Here is a 21889-nt window from a genome sequence, read left to right as displayed (position 1 = left end):
TCAACCAGACGAAAGGCGCGTCTTCCTTCGTTAGCCGGGTTAGTGGTTCGGCGATCATTGAAAATTTTTTGACGAAGCGTCTGTAGTAGGCGCAATGTCCTAAGAATCGCCATACAGCCTTTTTGTCGGTTGGTTTTGGAAATTTCTCCACGGCCGCAGTCTTCTCAGGGTCCGGGCGAACGCCTTCTGAACTGACGACATGGCCGAGGAAGAGAAGCTCGCGAAAGTCGAAATGACATTTCTGCGGTTTTATCGTCAGACCTGCTGATCTAATAGCTTTCATCACAGCCCGCAGTCGTTCTACATGCTGCTCGAAGGTGGTAGAAAAACCACGACATCATCAAGATAAACGAGACAGGTTTGCCATTTCAGACCGGTGAGCAGTGTCCATCATCCGCTGAAACGTGGCAGGTGCGGAACAAAGGCCGAATGGAAGCACTTTGAACTCATATAGTCCGTCTGGCGTCACAAATGCCGTCTTTTCACGATCTCGTTCGTCCACTTCTATCTGCCAGTAGCCGCTTTTGAGGTCCAGGTAGGAAAAGAATTTGGCATCTCGTAGTCTGTCTAGAGTGTCATCGATTCTTGGAAGTGGGTACACATCCCGCTTTGTGACGGCGTTCAGCTTCCGATAATCAAGGCAGAAGCGCAAGGTCTGGTCCTTTTTCTTTACAAGTACCACAGGCGACGCCCACGGACTTGCCGACGGCTGAATTACATCGTCTTCCAGCATTTCCTTAACTTGACTTCCTATAGCTTCTCTCTCTTTTGGTGACACTCGGTAGGGATGCTGGCAAATAGGCCTCACTGATTCGTCGACAATTATCCGATGTTTGGCAATAGATGTCCGCCGGACTTTGGATGTCATTGAAAAACATTCGGCGAACTCTCTTACGAGGGCTTCTATTTGCTCCTTCTGTCTGGGCGATAGACCTGGTTCGATGTCGATGGCTGCAAGGACAGAATCCGCATCTTGGAATTTCGATGTTGAAATCTCTGGGATGCTCAGGTCTGTAACTTGGACGAAGTTATTAAGGCTGGCAATAACGATTGCCTTCGCGACATGTTGCACCTCATTTTTAAAATTAGTGAGGAAAACGTTGGCACATTCACCACGCAGCTGAACAAGCCCTCTTGCCACGCAGATCCCTTTTTCGAGTAGGAGACTGGTGTTGTTGTCTGCAATTCCTTCGCAGTCACTGAACGCGTCGCTTCTTACTGCGACGGCTACGCTGGATCTAGGAGGAAGCATGACGTCGTCATCGGCAATGTAAAGGGCATCGAATTTTTCTTCAGTGTTGAATGCTGCGATAGCGTGCTTTGTTGAAAAGGAAACACATGATTCCCGCAAGTTGATTACACCGCCATTATCCTGCAAGAAGTCCATGCCAATAATCAAGTCTCTTGAGCACTCGGGAAGGACGATAAAGCTAGCGACGTACGTGAAGCCTCGTATTCCTATTCTAGCCGTGCACTTGCCAGCGGGGTCGATGAGGTGTCCTCCTGCGGTGCGAACTTGTGGCCCTTTCCATGGTGCCAGCACTTTCTTCAGTTTCCTGGCAAGCCCACTACTTATTACCGAGTAATCTGCACCTGTATCCACTAACGCGTTCAATTCGTAACCGTCAACGAACACACGTAAATCGGAACCAACGTCGCTCTTATGGCACTGGTTTCTGAGTCCCTCGTCGTCACTCGGAGTCATCGATGGAGGTTCTTGTCCTTTCGCGTTGGCAGCGACCTTACCTCCTGAGGTCGCCGACTCTAGTTTTCCCGACGCGGGCTCTGTGAACGGCGTCTGGGGGAGCTTGAAGACGGGCGAGGGCTCGGTGACCGATGCCTCAACGGCTTTGTTGATTGAGGTTGGTGTTGCTGGTAGGTGTATGGGGAGCTCTGACGAGTGGACAGATACTCTTCGATTTCAAATGGACGCTCACCATTTCGGGGGCAAGGTGCGTTCACCGGAAAGCCACGAAGCCCTGCCTAGCGACAGTGGCACATTCTGTACAGGTGGCCAGCCTCCCCACAGTGGTAGCAGAGGGGTATTTGGTCAGGAGTGCGCCATACATCAGCCTTCCTGAATCTTCTCTCGGGTGGCGGCAGCGTAGTTCGAGGCATCGAGCTATTCATAGAGGAAGTGGCGGCGACGTCAGCACGTCCGGGAGTTTGCCGCAACACATCGGCATATGAGACGCTCGGTTGGCGCAGTAGTGGCGCTTGGGGCTGCGCACTGAGCTATGGTTCCCGGACAACCTGTCTGACCTCTTCACGAACCAGGTCTGCCAGCGAAGAGGGCGTTGGAGCGTTCTGGTCAAGCCGTAGCCTCTGGAGCTCTTCTCGCACTACAGATCGCACGAGCTCCCGTATGATCTCCACGCTGTTTCCAAAGACGGCTGGAACTGCGTCTACAGAGGTGATGTTCATCTCCCGGTTGTACATCCTTGACCGCTGTTGCAACGTGCTTTCCATTGTTGTCGCCTCTGAACGAAACTCAGCGACGGTGCGCGGCGGGCTCCGAACCAACCCTGCAAACAGTTCCTGTTTTACGCCCCGCATTAGATGGCGTAGTTTCTTGTCCTCGCTCATGTTCGGATCAGCTCGGCGGAATAGGCGGGACATGTCTTCTACATACATGGCCACGCTTTCGTTATTCCGCTGGTTTCTTGCTTGCAGGGCAGCTTCGGCCTTCTCCTTGCGGTCGGTACTCGGGTAAGTTGCCAGCAACTCCCGTCGGAAAGCATCCCACGACACAAATGTCGCTTCGTGGTTTTCAAACCACGTTCGTGCGCTGTCCTCTAACGCGAAGTAAACATTTCGTAGCTTGCGCTCTCCGTTCCATCCATTGAACTCAGCGACGCGCTCAAAGCGTTCCAGCCAGTCCTCTGCGTCTTCAAATGTGTCGCCGTGGAAAGGCTCTGGCGTCATTGGCGAGTTCACCACGATGTGAGTTGGCGTGGTTTGAGTTGTCATCTCGGTAGCGTTTCCGCTAGCAGATGCTTACGCTCCGATAGAATCCGGTAAAGGGGAAAACTCGGGGGGCTCACCACGTAGGCGACGACTGCTGCGTTGGTGAACAGGAGTCAACTCAATAGGTCCAAGTCGCCGTGAGTCCGGGCTCCTTTCTCTAACTTGAGAAGGGCTTGAAATCGTACCCCGCACCTCCACCAGATTTGTAACGCACAGTTGAGTGACGGTGCTTTAATCACTTCACCTTGGGCGAACTTGTGCCCGACACACAGTTAAACGCGAGCCTCACTAGAACGTCCACAGCCGTTTTCGCGCAAGAGAGCCGCACCTCTTCTTCTTTTCTCGTTTCCCGCGCTGATGGCACGTTGCTCCGATTGCGCGTGCCTTGCGGGCCCGTGTTGCCCGCTTCACTGCCGCTATCTTTCGCAGGTAGCAGTAAGCAGCTGGACGGACGCAGGAGGTGGCTGGCGCGTAATTTGAAATCATCTTGCGTCCATATGGACGGACGGACGGAAAAAACTTTAATGGAAAAAGGACCTGCGAGGTTGCCAGCCCGGGCTCAGGCCACCCGGGCATTGTGTGCGGTGAGGCATAGCCTTTCCACCGCTGCCCGGGCCCGCTGGATAGCCCATAATTGGTCGTGTAGTTCTGAGCTAGTCAGAGCGCTTAGCCATCGCTCCTCGAGAAGGTCCGGTTCTATGTTGTCCTCTACGGATACTGAACTGATCTGTGTGCACTTCCACAAGATGTGTGCCATGTCTGCGTGTTCGTGTTTGCAGAGCTTGCAGCTTGCGTCTGGATATTGTGTTGAATTCATTCTGTTTAAGTGTACTGGGTTTCGGAACGTTCTGGTTTGCAATCTTCTCCAATCTGTTTCTTGAGACCTGTCGAGTTGTTTGTGGGGTTGTGGGTATGCTTCTCTTTGTTTCGTGTAGTGTGTCAGTATGTCGCGGTACGTGACCAGTCTGTCCCTGTCGTCTTTTATCGCTTCTTCGTCGTCGTCGCCTCCTCCGTCTTCTCCATCGCCTCCGCCGCAGTCCTTCCCCCTTCCCCGGGGGTTGCGGGGTGTTGGGCCGTCACTGGCCGTGCCGCGGTGGGTTAGTTTTCGCGCGACTCGGTGGGCCTTCTCGTTGAGGTTGGGAGGGGCACTCATGGTAACTTCTCCCATATGTGCCGGGATCCATTTGAGGTATTTGGGTGTAATTGTGCCGTTCCTAAAGTCTTCTGCTCTGTGGTTCAGGATTTTGGCCGCCTCGGTGGAGACCCAGCCCTTTGTGAAATTCCTAATAGCCGTCTTGGAGTCGCTGATTATTGTTCTGTATTGTTGCCGACTGCTGATTATAGCCAATGCGATTGCCGTTTCTTCCGCTGCCTCCGACGATCTAGTCCTTACGGAGCCCGCAGTCACGGTCTTTCCTTTCGTGCATACGACCGCCATTGCGAAGAGGGAGTTACCTTTGTCAGCGCCGACACCACCATTGTCGTCCCTGTTTCGGGGGTACCGCGCGGCGTCTACGAAGAGCACCCCCTCCCGCGTGCCGTGGTTTTTGAGAATCGTTTTCGTGCGGCATTTCCTTCTGTCGACATTGTGCACGGGGTGCATGTTCTTCGGGATATTTTCCGTGTTAATTGCCGCTCGGACGTCTGGGTGAATCTGCATCTTGGGGCCGTTCATTCCGTGGTAGTTTATGCCGATCTTTTCCATGATTTCTCTGCCCGCCTTGGTTCCGGAGAGTCTTTCGAGTTGCGCTATTCTCTGCGCTTCTGCGATCTCCTCCAGCGTGTTATGCACCCCGAGTTGTAGTAACCTTTCGTTTCTTGTGTATTGGGGGAGACCCAGTGCTGTTCTGTACGCTTTTCTAATGAGCGCGTCGATCCTGTCTTTCTCGGTCTTGTTCCAGTGGACGAATGCCGCCACGTACGCGACGTGGCTGATCGCGAAGGCCTGAACGAGCCGTACGACGTTTCTTTCTTTAATGCCCCTCCTGTTGTTGGAGACTCTCTGTATTAGCCGAATGGCCGCCGTGACTTTCTTTTCCAGGCGTGTTATAGTTTCCGTGTTTGTTCCCCTGGCTTCGATCCAGAGACCCAGGACTCTAATCTTTTGGACCATGGGTATCTCCGTGCCTTTCCTCGTGGTTAATCTGATTCCCCTTTTGTGTAGTTCCGCTACGTCTCTGGACGGTTTGCCGAACCTCTTGGGGCGGTAGAGCAGCAATTCCGATTTTTCCGGCGAGCATTCAAGTCCGGTGCCCTCTAGATGATTTTCGATTGCCTCCACCGCCCCTTGAAGCCTGTTCTCCATATCGCCCTCGCTTGCGTCTTTCGTGGTCCAAATCGTAATGTCGTCGGCATAAACGGTGTGATTAATGCCTTCTATTCGGTCCAGTTTTTCCGATAGTCCGATCATGACGAGGTTGAAGAGCATCGGTCCTGAATGGGCTCAAGTGTACGACTCTTGATGATTGCCTGTTAAGGAGAGGGAGCGCTGCTCAACGCGACTAGGCCCATAGAGCCTTGCTAACTTTCATGCAAAAAACTGATTTGGCCTCCCGTTTACAGAAATTTTTTCTGTGCTCCTACTTGCTTTTGTCCGTGTTTCTCTCATTTGTTTATTTCCTATTTTCTTTCCTATTTCTTTGTTTCCTATCTTCTTCTCTTCTCTTTTCATTCCCTCCTCCCGAAAGCGTTGCGCCCCTCTCTGTGGCAGTTGTCAGCTTTCCCCCTCCCTGTTTCTTTTGTGTGCTTGTATTTTTCAATAATAATAATAATAATAATAATAATAATAATAATAATAATAACGGCTCATACTAGTTACATAATTTTCACCGTGGTGCTAGGTGCCGTAAGATAAATGTGCTGCAATTTTCTGGAGAACAGTGTTCAATGTTATTAATTTGTACGGAGAAGCTTGGCCATAAACCGTTAACCCACATGGCATAAGCGGTTCACCGAGACCATAGGCTGAAAGTGTCTTCGCCCGGCAACGCCCTCTTAAGACTTGCACCAGGCTGCGCTCACCATTTTATACAGCACTGAACACGCTTCGAGTCTTAGGATTACGCTGCTCGAGACAGAAGGAAAAGGTAGACGCACCCTGGATATTCGAGGATATAACAAGTAACTGAAGTTTACCACGACTGCAGTCAAAGAGCTGCATTCTAGCTGCAGAAGCCAAGTCACTAGTTATGGTACATTTGAACACTACTTACCCGAATCACCTCCAAGTGTACACAGATGCATCTGTCAAAGTAGACAAAGATCGCTGCGCAACAGCATTCTGTGTTCGGTCTCTGAGATATGCGTGGTCTGGCCGTCTGGACTGTATGGCTTCGTTGACAGTTGCGGAAGGCGTGGTAATAGCTGTTGCTCTGCGTAAACAAAAGACATCGCCTTCACAGAATGTTGTCCTCCTTACGGACTCAAAGGCGGTGTTGCAACAACTCTACCGTGGCCTACCGTCGAATAAGTACCCGCGCAAAACACTAGACCTCGTGAAAGAACTGGGCAACAAAGGCTCCACAGTAAAGTTTCAGTGGATTCCCTCCAACACTGGCACGCAGTGCTCCAGCATCCTCCCAAAGTCAAGGCCCCGAAGATTCATCAAGTTAAGAAATCTGACATTCGAAATCACTTTGGGTCACTTTGGGTTCAACCACATATTCCATGCGTAACCAAGAGATGTCGCCGAGAGGAAGCCTCACTTGTATGTCGTATAAGGACAGGATATGATAGCACACGAGCGTGGTTATTTAAGACGGGGCGTATCAATTCTCCGAACTGTACGACATCTGACGAGACAGGAGACATCGAACACTTTCTCTGGTCGTGCCCAAAATTCCAAGATAGAAGGCACCTCTCCCGGAAACTCTGCAACAAAAGGACCATGTGTTCCCCGAATGACCAGTTATAGCCCGCAAAAAAACTTCATGTCTCCGTATTGCATTCCTAAGCGAAACTGGTCTGATAGACGTGTGGTGAAACACCACAGTGGTTCCATAAAAGACGCTCGGGCGGAGCAATTGCTGGCCTTTATCGCCAGGCTAAACCCGCCTGTGGCTACAACTCACCACCACCACCACTTAATTAACGAATCTTGGTTAATGAGTGAACAGACTGGGATGGCTACTCGACCATTTAGTGTCAACCGTGCTAAAAGAACGAATATTGAAGAAAGCTTCATCGCATATGTTAAACCCTATTAAAAAAAATCTGTTTAAATTAAACAGACCTCACGGTATACGTTTATAGGGAACCTATTTCTTGCACCCAGTCAAATGTGGTGGACTCTTTGTGTGTACGTTATACTAATTATCACGTGCGCCAGAACCAAGACCAGCAAGTTGTTCCTTGGCACCTTAAAAAAAACTGATTGATTGATTGATTGATTGATTGATTGATTGATTGATTGATTGATTGATTGATTGATTGATTGATTGATTGATTGATTGATTGATTGATTGATTGATCGATCGATCGATCGATCGATCGATCGATCGATCGATCGTTTCCTCAGTAGATAGCGAAACAAAAAGCATAAATGGCAAGTTTAGAACTCCTGCTGGATATGAAGGAGCGGAACTGTTAACAGACGCTTGTATTTTTCTGCTCTTATAGTCGATGACAACAGGGCCATATTGAATGTGTTTACTGCGACAAAAACAATGCTCCTTGTTCATTTGTGACACCAATTCTATCTCGCAGACTGACAAAGTAGCCGGTCGGGTAAAAATGCTTTGAAAAATAAAGCGCGCAAAAAAAGAAAATCTTCACGAAGCAAATTATTTTTTACTGCATTAAGCCGTACCACAAGGCAGTAAGTAGAGGGTTTACTGCACTTCATGCCTAGTCACTGCAAACCTTATTCCGGAGAATACAATTTTTCTTTTCACCGAATACCACAGTGAAGAATCATAAGGTCGTGCTCTTATTCCTTTCCTCAGCTTCACTGCATTGCGCTAGTAGTGGCAAGACATAGGCACGGAGCAATGGCGTAGTCAGATGCAAGCAAGACTCACACAGCATGAAATGTCGGCTAAAAGCAAAGTCAGCGCTGTAATTAAATCTTAACGCGAATAGTGTTCTCGGCACTGTCAGACCAGTTTTAAACAGAAGCTTTCTTGGCCTCTTCCTTGGACTTTTGCATTGCTGCTGCTGCCGCAGTATTTGCTACATTGCAGATGGCGCAGCGCTTGCCTTCTACTAACGTGCAAGTCTAGATGGGAGATGGAATGGCAGAGAGGAGGCAGACAGTGTGCAGTACCGACATCCTTGCCACTCTTCGGTCGCAGTTCCCATAGAGGGGCAGCGAGGGCGGTATAAGGATAAGGTGACGTCAGAGAGCACGTAAACACGACAGCAGTCGCGGGCAAACTGGAGCTACGGTATGGTGCGTTTCTGCTATTTCTGAAAAATAAACGCCATGAATATTTGTGAAGTGGGCAACTGACGCAGGGTGTGCAGACGAAAAGCTGGCTTAAATCACCATAAGGTCTAGGCGACACTACAGAAGCGGTCGCACGTTAAATCAACACTTGTGTGCCCGCCGCGGTAGCTTTGTGGCTGTGTCATTGCTAGAAGACGCGGGTTCGATCCCCACGGCGGCAGCCGCGTTTCGACGGTACGGAAATACAGAAAGGCTCGTGTACTTAGATTTAGGTGCAAGTTAAAGAACACAATGGTGTCAAAATTAATACGCAGTCCTACACTACGCTGTGCCTCGTAATCCAATTGTGGTTCTGGCACGTACTGCCCCATAATTCACTTAAAGTTTAACACCGGCCCCGATGCCATCTGCCATGTGAGGCAATGACTACGCTCAACCCTCTCGGAGGTTATGAACAATGGCGTGCAACAACGCCTCAAGCGAACACGTCTCCCTGAGTGCTCCGAGTCATCATCCTTAGTTAATCATCTCGCCGCTCACTTATTGGACTAAACGTTGAAGAAATTAAGCATTTGCCGTTGACGTCACCGCTAATTATCGTCGATAAAAGCAAACAGCGCAGAAATCTTTGCTTACTCACCATGGGTGCGTGCCGCCCTTACACGAACCTCTCGCCAGCTGTGCCACTGGATGTGCGCGGACACGACGGGGCCTCCGAGACAAAGGGAAACGCGACAGAAGGAGGCGCGCATTACGCGTGGCGCGTCTCGGCCACTCGCACACCTGCACAGTCATCGCAGATCTGCGTTTCTAACGAGCTCTTGCTGTATCCCGTTGTCAGGGGCCTTGTGTCTGGCCTTTCTTCTTAGCTCGCCCCGACGTGCAATCTGTCGTTGAAAATAGTAGACAATAAATAGTTCTGAAAACCCCGCATTGTCTTATCTCTCTTCAGACTGAACACACTTTCGATTAACATTCCCATACAAAATTACAAACGGTGCTACTCGTATACCACGTTTGCATGCCCTTACGCTCGAAAGCCTTTTTTTTCGTTTTAACGATTTCTGTGCTCGTCTGCATTGCGTTTGGGTGCTCCAAGCAAGCTTGGCAGTTTCACCTTTTTAAATACCACCAGAGACGCTTGTTCGAACAAGTGACAACCAAAGAGATTAGTTCAAATGAAGCTACAAAATCAATCCTGTGCGTACTTTCTTCAGATTGATTTGAGTGTTTTGTTAATAGCCTTCTTTCTTGGCGCATGGACAAATTCTTGTCAAGATGCGCCAGCATTTTCCTTAACCATCAATGATGACAGAAATAAGCGGCCAAGGTAAATTCGGAGGAGTCTTCTGTTACCCATCATGCACTGCAAAAATGTTTCCCTAAAAGAAATTTCTGACAGCTGTCTTGCCAGGAAATTTCTGTACAGCTGTGCTTTCTATTTTTGATTTTTCTGTTTTACTTTAACAAAAATTTTATGTTTAAAGACAGTTATCGGTTTTGTATTGCAGAAAAAAGTTTTCTGTTTAAAATGTTTCTGTTATTTCAGTCTTATCTTCTGTTCCACGGTACAGAAGTTTGATGTGTTAGGACAATTTCCTATCGTGATGACTATTGGACGAACTAGGAATATCGCTGAAGCGAACGTTTTTCCGAGGGCATTTCTATGCATCAGGGCCGCCCTGACGAAGACGAAACGTCGGCTCCAATCGACATTCCTTCTCATAAGTGGCTTACCCCCACCACCCCGCTCGCGCCACCACATTTCACACACATTCCTAAAGGGCCGACAAATAAATCTATTCGACGGTCAACATGTTGCTGATTTTTACGGCGAAAGCTGTGTATGACTAACCTTCCGTAGTTTTTTCGCCGTCCGTCAAAAGAAAAAATCATCATGTGGGCCGATCCTGGTGATAGTGCAGAAAGGGTCCATGCTCAATGCCACATACCCCTGTGGGCTCGGGAACCTATAGCGCGCGCTTCGGGTTCCTCGGGATCGGCGCACGTATACGAAGTGCTTAACACCTGCTTCAACCCCACCGCGCTTTGGGCCCGGTATTTCACTACCCTTAGGGATCGGCCCACGTATGGGGATTGCTTAAGGCCTGCTTCACGTCGGGTGCGGGTGTGCCCAGTATTTCACTACCCTTAGGGATCGGCCCACGTATGGGGAGTGCTTAGCCCCTGCTTCACGTCCACCGCAAGTGCGCCCGGTATTTCACTATCTTCGGAATCGGCCCACGTATGGGCAGTACTTAACGCCTGCTTCACCTAGCCGTGGGTGTGCCGGGTATTTCACTATCTTCGGGATCGGCCCAAGTATGGGGAGTGCTTAACGCCTGCTTCACGTCGGATGCGGGTGTGCCCAGTATTTCACTACCCTTAGGGATCGGCCCACGTATGGGGAGTGCTTAGCCCCTGCTTCACCTCCACCGCGAGTGCGCCCGGTATTTCACAATCTTCGGAATCGGCCCACGTATGGGCAGTGCTTAACGCCTGCTTCACCTTTGCCGTGGGTGTGCCGGGTATTTCACTATCTTCGGGATCAGCCCAAGTATGGGGAGTGCTTAAGGCCTGCTTCACGTCGGATGCGGGTGTGCCCAGTATTTCACTACCCTTAGGGATCGGCCCACGTATGGGGAGTGCTTAGCCCCTGCTTCACGTCCACCGCGAGTGCGCCCGGTATTTCACAATCTTCGGAATCGGCCTACGTATGGGCAGTGCTTAACGCCTGCTTCACCTTTGCCGTGGGTGTGCCGGGTATTTCACTATCTTCGGTATCGGCCCAAGTATGGGGAGTGCTTAAGGCCTGCTTCACGTCGGATGCGGGTGTGCCCAGTATTTCACTACCCTTAGGGATCGGCCCACGTATGGGGAGTGCTTAGCCCCTGCTTCACGTCCACCGCGAGTGCGCCCGGTATTTCACAATCTTCGGAATCGGCCCACGTATGGGCAGTGCTTAACGCCTGCTTCACCTTTACCGTGGGTGTGCCGGGTATTTCACTATCTTCGGGATCAGCCCAAGTATGGGGAGTGCTTAAGGCCTGCTTCACGTCGGATGCGGGTGTGCCCAGTATTTCACTACCCTTAGGGATCGGCCCACGTATGGGGAGTGCTTAGCCCCTGCTTCACGTCCACCGCGAGTGCGCCCGGTATTTCACAATCTTCGGAATCGGCCCACGTATGGGCAGTGCTTAACGCCTGCTTCACCTTTGCCGTGGGTGTGCCGGGTATTTCACTATCTTCGGGATCGGCCCAAGTATGGGGAGTGCTTAAGGCCTGCTTCACGTCGGATGCGGGTGTACCCAGTATTTCACTACCCTTAGGGATCGGCCCACGTATGGGGAGTGCTTAGCCCCTGCTTCACGTCCACCGCGAGTGCGCCCGGTATTTCACAATCTTCGGAATCGGCCTACGTATGGGCAGTGCTTAACGCCTGCTTCACCTTTGCCGTGGGTGTGCCGGGTATTTCACTATCTTCGGTATCGGCCCAAGTATGGGGAGTGCTTAAGGCCTGCTTCACGTCGGATGCGGGTGTGCCCAGTATTTCACTACCCTTAGGGATCGGCCCACGTATGGGGAGTGCTTAGCCCCTGCTTCACGTCCACCGCGAGTGCGCCCGGTATTTCACAATCTTCGGAATCGGCCCACGTATGGGCAGTGCTTAACGCCTGCTTCACCTTTACCGTGGGTGTGCCGGGTATTTCACTATCTTCGGGATCAGCCCAAGTATGGGGAGTGCTTAAGGCCTGCTTCACGTCGGATGCGGGTGTGCCCAGTATTTCACTACCCTTAGGGATCGGCCCACGTATGGGGAGTGCTTAGCCCCTGCTTCACGTCCACCGCGAGTGCGCCCGGTATTTCACAATCTTCGGAATCGGCCCACGTATGGGCAGTGCTTAACGCCTGCTTCACCTTTGCCGTGGGTGTGCCGGGTATTTCACTATCTTCGGGATCGGCCCAAGTATGGGGAGTGCTTAAGGCCTGCTTCACGTCGGATGCGGGTGTACCCAGTATTTCACTACCCTTAGGGATCGGCCCACGTATGGGGAGTGCTTAGCCCCTGCTTCACGTCCACCGCAAGTGCGCCCGGTATTTCACTATCTTCGGAATCGGCCCACGTATGGGCAGTGCTTAACGACTGCTTCACCTCCGCCGCGGGTGTGCCCGGTATTTCATTACCCTTAGGGATCGGCCCGCGTATGGGGATTGCTTAACGCCTGCTTTACCTTTGCCGCGGGTCGGCCTGGTGTTGCACATCTTCGGGCCGACCCGTGGCGGAGGTGAAGCACTTTGCTTTTCTTTTGAGAGCTTTATGCTGTCGTCAGCTTTCGCTATCATTCCGTGTTCACAGAGTGGAATGGTTGTCAATTCTTTCATTCCTTCTGGATGGCTGTAGTTATCGGCATCTCCTGGGGTGGGAAGGCCAGTTTTTTATCGATTCTGTGCCCGCGCGATTAACTCGAGATGCATTCAGTTGTCAACATCTATTGAACGATCACGCGCATGGATGTTGCTTCGTTAGTTCAACCTTCTTTGGTTAGAGTAATCCAGGCACCAGGAAAGCGATTCGGTTCGTAGTCAGTGGGTGAAAACGCCAGTTGGGTTTAACTTTTCTTATTGCTTCATTATTTCCTCAAGTGGCCGCTCACGGCGATGTTGGCAGATCGTCGAATCCATATACGCCCGATATGGGTTAAATAAAGTGCAAATTTAAAAAATGTGAGACAGCGTCCATCATCAAACCCTGCAATAACCCTTAAACCCACTAGCAATATGACTGTAACCCGTTACCTCGTCTGGTTTTTCCATATTTGTACAGCGCTTCTTGTGCAAAATTGGCAACTGAAAACAAGAGTCGCAAGGAGTTGAGAAATTCAGCGATCTAGTAAAGGATCGAGAGAGCCAAGGCAACAGCCAAACAGGAAGGAAAAGTGAAAATTAACCAATTTAACCGTTGTTTGTGAAGATATTTATGCATTAACATCTTTCTTTATTTAAAAAGGAAGTAGAGAAAACACCGCCGGAAGTGGAGAATAATTCCGTGTGTTTAGGAATAACGCTTCTACAGTTATCAGTCGAGCCGTCTGATGTAGCCGTCTGATGTATTCGGCGCCGTAGTAGCGAACGTAGTGGGGAACCCGCAGTCTTTCGAAGGTGAGGAGGGCCTTGTTCGATTTGCCCATCATACGTTCCTGCAGGACTTTGAAGCCTGGCGTAACGAGATGATCCATAAGTTCGGACGGGGTTGTTGCCGGGTCCACAGCGGAGATGATTCCTTTACACGAGTTGTCGGGCGCCTCTATGTAGACCAAAACGCGATAGGTGTGCTGGCCCAGGCGAAGTTGTCGGACGCTGTACAGGTTCAAGGCGATGTGTTCATGCGGCGTGCTTATCACGGCAAGATTCTGTTCAGGGCGTAGGCGAAAAACAAGCCGATCGACTTCAGCCTCCTCAATCGCCCGGTCAGGGTGGGGCGAGTCCACTGATCCGAACGTAGCCGTCCTTGTGGACGCAGGATGGCCTTGTAGTCGTGGAGGGGCAAGAGGGGTGGCTTCAACATGATGGGCCGATGCAATTGGCGGGTTTTGCCTTCAATCTGGCTGGCCTTCGTGTCTTGGTTCAGCGTCGGGATGCGGAGGTCCGCTTGCGTGCGGCTCTTCCTTTGGACGAGCATCCATGTACAGCCGACCTCGTCGCATCGGGAAGTTTCGTCACTTGTCGTGGTCGGGGCCGGAGTCGTGTCCATCGCCGCTGCAGCAGGCGCCATCACAGCGTCTGTCGCAATTTTCTCAGTCGGAGCGACCTCCATCTGGACATGGAAGGCACGTGGGCGTCGGCGGCGTTCACAGAGGGAAAAACGTTAAAATGTACCTGAACGTGCCTGAAAGAGAGAAATTCTCACTCGATGCGATGCAGATTCATGCAGGTTGGTCGAAAATGCGTCACTGCCCCCACTCAGAGCTCCCAAACATAGCCGTAGGCAGGCAGAAGCTTCGGCCATGCCTAGGCTTAGCGCTTCTGTTGAGCACTTGCGGCTGCCGTGGTCGCAAAGAGCCATCGGGAGGGGGGGGGGGGGGGGGGGGGGCTCACTTAGACGACAAACGGTGAAAATGTCACTCACTGGGGTCGGGGACCTCTCAAAATGATCCCGGTGACTTGCCGCGTCGACTGAAGGCAGCGGTCAGGATGCAGAATTTGTTCGACCTCCGAAAACGAGTTGGACAGCGAGAGCCCATGCAGAGCACGTCCCGTAACGCCCGAGGAACGCCGCGTCTCCCACTCCATGGCGGAAGGCTAAAACTGAGGAGTGGCCCTACCCCCTCCGCACGCTAGGAGAAAAGTGTGGAGGAAGTCAGGTGGTATTTTTCGCTGTAGTGGCCATGTCGTCGGGACACAATGGCGGTTATGTTATGGTGGTGTGTGCTTATGCGTATGCAGCCCCGTAGGTCTCGTACCGTGGCTAAGGCGTCGTGTGTGCAGGATCGCGTTAGCTGCCGTGTTTTAAGTGTTGCGCCGTGTTTTCTAGGCCGTACTTTCCCGACTGTTGTTTCGGCCAGCTGGAAGAAGTAAAAAGCGTGAGGCGAGCGCACGCGCAACGCCGTACACCACACCACGTACCACGCCGCGGACGAAGAACGATCCGGGAATATATTTGCCGTCTTCGGTGGATTCATGCTAACGTGTTATCACGGACTGAAACCACTGTGCTTCAGAATATGTACGATAAGCGCCTTGCAAGTCAGTGACAGCTGCGCAGTGTTCCTGCTTTTGACAGAGGACTATGCATTTGTGGCGCGTAGAACAGCCACGTGAATGACGAGAAAGAGGCGGCTTGTGTAATTAAGTAACGAACCCTCCTTACGGTGCATATATATGTATGCTGGAGGGACGTAGGGAAGTGAAGATTGGCAGATGCGGTGCGAGAGTGAGCAAGGCTTGGCAGAAGAACGTACGCCTGCGCGCACATCCGATGGCACGGCTAATGGTAGGCACGTATAGAGCCGGTCAAGGCGCTAGCCGCACGCATACGTGCTTAGTGTTCTGCATGGCGCGGAGTATACCACAGAATTTTGTTTCCGTGAAGCTTCACTTACAGTGAGAGCAATGTACAGTCGCGGTCAAAAATACGCGGCCCACGGCTCCAGTCGGCTCGCTCTCGGGCGGATACGTAACGGACGATACGTAACGGGCGGATACGTAACGGATACGGACGATACGTAGGGAGATACCTGTCGTCAGAGCGCAAACTCTCGCAGCGCCGACGCGAGCGCCGCGGTGCGGCTCGCGGCCGCTCCGCCGACTGGAGCCGTGGGCCGCGTATTTTTGACCGCGACTGTACCTCAGGCCGCGGTCGGTGTACTTAAACGCCCGACGAGGTTCTCCTCTGCTGGCCACGTCACCGGCGCGCTGTGGCTCGTCACAACTCCGCCGTGCGCGGCCGCCCGAGACCACTTGTTCAGTAAAGCAAAACAATTCCTATAAATTTAACTTTAGATCAGCATGCGTGTCTGCTCTCATAAACCGCAGATGGGCTATCCGTGGGTCTCGATGTGCGCAAAGTGTGCTACCGGTCATCGCCTGAGTATTCTTGTATAGTGCAGTGAGAACGCACAGGTTTATTTTCAGAAAAGCCGGCAAAAGCAGCGGGTGACCGGCCTCATGGTTAAACTCGTGAAGTTCATGATGGAGTCCTTTAAAAGCTAGAGCACAACACTCGGACGAAGTGACTAAGGCAATGTCATGGAGATGGTGCGTGTACGCCGCGATTGTATCCGTTGGTCGGGCAGCACGCGCACGCCCACGCAGCCTGGCGTGGCTGTGCGTCGAGGGCGAGGAGTAAACAACGGCTGCCCCGACAAGATGATGAAGAAATTCCGGCGTCACGGAGCTTCACAAAGAGTGACGCCAGGGACTCGACTTAGTATTTCCTTCCTCAGTGGTTTACTCGAAAGGCAGCCATCTTTAATATGGCGCGGGGCATCAAAGCAGCACCGCATACAGTGCGTCGTGCATGATGTATGTAAAAAACGTTTGTGGAAGGAAAGAACTGTAAAATATTAAAAACACTTCTTGTTGGGCTAGTTGGTAGCTGTTATTATAAAATATGAAGACGCCAAATAAACAGACACACACAAACGCGCCCTGTCCCGTTTTCTTCTCTTGTGTGTGTCTGTTTATTTGGCGTCTTCATATTTTATAATGAACTAAAATATTATTTTATAGTTTTTATGCGTTTGAAATAATTTATACCGCTTACATTTTAGTTTAGTTTGACTCGATTTATAGGCAAAAGATCCATAGAAATCTTCTGTTTATTTTTTTTCATGTGGCGCGTTTCTGTCATACAACATTCACAGACAGACAGACAGACAGACAGACAGACAGACAGACAGACAGACAGACAGACAGACAGACAGACAGACAGACAGACAGACAGACAGACAGACAGACAGACAGACAGACAGACAGACAGACAGACAGACAGACAGACAGACAGACAGACAGACAGACAGACAGACAGACAGACAGACAGACAGACAGACAGACAGACAGACAGACAGACAGACAGACAGACAGACAGACAGACAGACAGACAGACAGACAGACAGACAGACAGACAGACAGACAGACAGACAGACAGACAGACAGACAGACAGACAGACAGACAGACAGACAGACAGACAGACAGACAGACAGACAGACAGACAGACAGACAGACAGACAGACAGACAGACAGACAGACAGACAGACAGACAGACAGACAGACAGACAGACAGACAGACAGACAGACAGACAGACAGACAGACAGACAGACAGACAGACAGACAGACAGACAGACAGACAGACAGACAGACAGACAGACAGACAGACAGACAGACAGACAGACAGACAGACAGACAGACAGACAGACAGACAGACAGACAGACAGACAGACAGACAGACAGACAGACAGACAGACAGACAGACAGACAGACAGACAGACAGACAGACAGACAGACAGACAGACAGACAGACAGACAGACAGACAGACAGACAGACAGACAGACAGACAGACAGACAGACAGACAGACAGACAGACAGACAGACAGACAGACAGACAGACAGACAGACAGACAGACAGACAGACAGACAGACAGACAGACAGACAGACAGACAGACAGACAGACAGACAGACAGACAGACAGACAGACAGACAGACAGACAGACAGACAGACAGACAGACAGACAGACAGACAGACAGACAGACAGACAGACAGACAGACAGACAGACAGACAGACAGACAGACAGACAGACAGACAGACAGACAGACAGACAGACAGACAGACAGACAGACAGACAGACAGACAGACAGACAGACAGACAGACAGACAGACAGACAGACAGACAGACAGACAGACAGACAGACAGACAGACAGACAGACAGACAGACAGACAGACAGACAGACAGACAGACAGACAGACAGACAGACAGACAGACAGACAGACAGACAGACAGACAGACAGACAGACAGACAGACAGACAGACAGACAGACAGACAGACAGACAGACAGACAGACAGACAGACAGACAGACAGACAGACAGACAGACAGACAGACAGACAGACAGACAGACAGACAGACAGACAGACAGACAGACAGACAGACAGACAGACAGACAGACAGACAGACAGACAGACAGACAGACAGACAGACAGACAGACAGACAGACAGACAGACAGACAGACAGACAGACAGACAGACAGACAGACAGACAGACAGACAGACAGACAGACAGACAGACAGACAGACAGACAGACAGACAGACAGACAGACAGACAGACAGACAGACAGACAGACAGACAGACAGACAGACAGACAGACAGACAGACAGACAGACAGACAGACAGACAGACAGACAGACAGACAGACAGACAGACAGACAGACAGACAGACAGACAGACAGACAGACAGACAGAGAGCGAGAGAGAACTTTAATTACAAGGTCCTGACAAGCTTTGCCCTAGGGCAGAGCTGCGGGCCGCTCACACGTGGGGACTGGTAGGCCGAGCGTGGGATCGTGGGATCTCTGGACAGCCCAAGTTTGACGTGAAAGTTCTGAGCTCTGGATGGCAGAGCTCCATTCTTCTTCTTTGATGCGATTGGGTCCCTTAACGAGGGGCATCGCCAGAGCATGTGTGCGAGATTGCTAACAGCCCCACAGTCGGGGCAAGTAGAGCTAAAAGCCTCTGGAGCGATCGTGTGGAAAAGGGCCAGGTTTGGATAGCACTTAGTCTGAAGCATGTGCAAAGTGAACGCCAGACAGAAAATTTCTTTTGCGGCACAGAAAATCTCTGTAAATTTTCTTTACGGTTACAGATATTTTTGCCGTTAAGCAAGAATATATGTCTGCAATATGTCGTAAACGAGCTTCGTTACTCCGGAAATGTAATTTTAGACAACATCGGAATTCGTTGTTGGGTACTATTCGATCCTCGCCGTTCAATAAGTTTCTAGTTGCCATGGGAAAGGATTTTCAGATTTGTGATTTGCTTTACCCATACTTTTTGCTTTTGCTTTAGTTGCGTCCGCTTGGCAATGTTAACTGAATCAAAGATTTAGTTGTGTTTGCTTCGTTTATGTAAATTTACTGTTTGCTATTTTTCCTGCACCGTTGTCAGATGGGAAGAGGAGTTGGCACCCGGAGGTGCCGCGTCCCACAGCTTACATGTACTCGTCAACCCAACATCATCCGATACATTGACTCCGGCGCTCCCCCTCTACCCGGGCTGACTGGGCGGGGGTCTTTGGTTCGGGCCAACGGTCCTTCACAGACAAGAGGGCTGTTGTGGTGCAGCGCAACTGAGTTACTGCACTCAACCCACAAACAGCCATATCGGTTTTGCAGGACACAAGCCTTACTGACCCTCGGACTGCCTTGACGCAAAATAAGTGAAGGCATACAACCAAAGGCATCCGTGGAGCAGCGCTACCACACGAGGGTGCGTCACAGCCGGTTCTAGCTCTGGGTTCCACTGAGCCAAACGAAACCCCGTAGATCGACTGGTACACACGGCCGAGTCGAGCGACCTTAGGAGCATGCATTATAACTTAATGGATAGCTTTCCACCTGACTCATCAAAAATCACGGCAGGACGAGCCCACACTTCGAGAAACTTTTTGTCGCCCAAGTGATGTCGCTCTCGGGTGAGATGGAACCGGACCTCCTTCCGCGCTTTCGCAAGCACTTCGTGAAGGCCCAGCGCCCCGTCCCTGGAAAACCGCATCACTGCGTGCCAACAAAACTTGGTATGAGCACTCGACAAAAAGAAGCACGAACTGGTTGATCGCCTGGTTAGGCAAAGGGTGCAAAAATCGAACCGTCGGACAAGGAACACCTGGGAGCATAAAGAGACTAGCAATCCTTTGCAGAAGAGCTGCACGAAGCAAGCACTGCGTAAAGATATGAACCGAGTCCTCACGACCGCCACAAAAGGGGCACACTCCACGAGCCGGGACGGCTGTGAAGCGCCTGTAACTCAACAGCAGGCACCCTCGCCCCAGGCGGTAACTGGCCGCAATGAGCTTCCAGTTTGGCCTATGGGTGGACAGATCGTACCTTTGGCAATGCGGGGGGAGACCTGGGGTGAAGATATCGACTAGTTCTTGCATTGGAGGTGTAACTACGTCGATGCCGGGGTGAACCTTGCGGGGGCTTACCAAAGAATTGGCAGCCGCTGCATAAGCGGTGGACCTGAGCGAGGCACGCAGTGGGAAAATGTGCTCTGCGAAAACAAGCGGAGTCGAGTGCTAACAAAAAAAGAAGTTAAGCTTCGAGTTAGGAGCATATCCAAGTTAAGAGCGACCTGGGTTCAAATGACCCGCTCGTGGTATTGGCAGCGAGGAGTTACGCCATCTGTCGGAAGCGCCTCCCTTGCGTAGTATGAGGGATCACGCGGCGCGCTCCTCATAGGTTTCGCTTACGGCGCTCAATAAAAACACCACGCGGCAGCCCTTCTGAACATTTATGTTGGTACTCTATAAACGAGGGAAGTTTTTGACTGTCGATATATTAACCATGGGCAAACTGAAAGCACAGAATCGTTTACAGACCCTATCTCTTTACCGAATACGTACAGTAAACGCCACTGCGCGCGGTCGCCGCGATGGAGTCTCCCGAACCGGCTTGTTGCATGAAAGGTAGGCAAACGCTGAGAGTAAACCATGTAAAATATGTTCTTATAGTGGGTTGTCTGTATAACCAAATGGAGCATAACATAATGAAGCCTCACTGCAGCGATCGCACTGGTCCTCAGCGACCGACTGCGCGTCTGCATGCATGTCCGCACACAATGTTTTGCTTTCGCTGTGAGTGCGTTTTCGCACCGTGCCGCGAGCTTTAGGCCGCAGCATATGAGCATTTGGCAGTATACTAGCAACCATTATTGCGTGGACGCTATCAGAACTGTTCAAAAATAATTCCGTTACAGAGACTTCGACGCCTACGGCGACTGTGATGTGCCGTCGCGACGATTCAATCTATTTTGTCTTCTAAGTTCTTGGACATGTCAATATTATTTCTCAAGTTGCGCCGCACTGTATGTTTATCGGTCTTCTCAGCGTGCGATTTTCTTCTGCTTGTTCGTAATTCAATGCATTAATTCATAATCTAAATGTGACCATATTACATGCCTTTTTTTTTATGTGCGTCTTACCGCTCCCTTTCCGTTGCAGTGAACTTGCTAGTATCTAGCATCAAGTTCATAGACGAAACCGTCACGGCATTAACCGGGCAGCGGTCACGGGTGAGCGTCTCCATACGCGTTTTCTGCTACTCACCGAACATCGCAGTCCCGGCGCCGTAGCAGAAATCTTCCTCGCCTCTGTGCTTGCTGCATACCCGAGTTGTAGCCGATGGCTGTTTGCCGGTTCTAAGTTTTGCGAGCCAAGCTTCACGCAGCTCCTTGTCCTGCGGCTACGTGTGAATAAGGCTGACACCGGGCTCCGTTGCGTACGTCAGGCACTGCGGCACTGAGCAGTAGCCTACCATGCTGCACGTCTCCAAAGGCAGCCACTACCTATTGTAGTACTTTAAGATGTTGTCAAGCAGACACCCAAGGTGGTAAAGCCTAACCAGTTTATCAGAACCGCAGCGCAGCTGGGACTTTAAACTTTCGTTTTCAGCTCGCTTCGGCGCCTCCGAAGCAGCCGACGCGGCCGCTGTATCCACGTGATCACTCATGCCACGTCACGCCGACGGTGGCGCCAGCTCTTCCAGTGGTGGAGCTCGAGGCCAATAGCCTTACGACAGGGCTGCAGCGCCTATGAATAAAACAAAGAAAAATTAAAATCACATTTTGGATGGTACGGTTCCGTGAAACTCTCGAAAGAAGTCGAGTACGGCCGAGCTTTTCCGACGGCGCAATCGCGCGTCACGTGTCTGTCAGCGCTCGCGGAGCGCGGCAGACGGCCGGCGCCGCCACGCGTGTGTCGCACCGTCTGCGGCCGATCGGCTCGCCAGCGCCACACCGCCTGCTGTATTGTTCGTCTT

At 51.2% G+C, this 21889-nt stretch overlaps 1 long non-coding RNA gene across 2 annotated transcripts in view; it reads right to left on the bottom strand.

Annotated features, from left to right (window-relative positions):
- The window catches only part of LOC140216684 (uncharacterized), a 167666-nt gene that overhangs the window by 63668 nt on the left and 82109 nt on the right, over positions 1 to 21889 (bottom strand). For both annotated transcript variants that reach the window (XR_011893264.1, XR_011893263.1), the window contains exons 3-4: positions 8994 to 9240; positions 6180 to 6338 (exon numbers count right to left, since the gene is read on the bottom strand). This is a non-coding gene — a long non-coding RNA (uncharacterized lncRNA). The remainder of the gene's footprint in view (positions 1 to 6179; positions 6339 to 8993; positions 9241 to 21889) is intronic.

Source organism: Dermacentor andersoni, chromosome 3 (genome assembly GCF_023375885.2).
Source record: "Dermacentor andersoni chromosome 3, qqDerAnde1_hic_scaffold, whole genome shotgun sequence".
In the NCBI taxonomy this organism is placed as follows: Eukaryota; Metazoa; Arthropoda; class Arachnida; order Ixodida; family Ixodidae; genus Dermacentor; species Dermacentor andersoni.
Note: the sequence above shows the minus strand (reverse complement) of the source record. Positions and strands in the feature narration are given on the sequence as shown.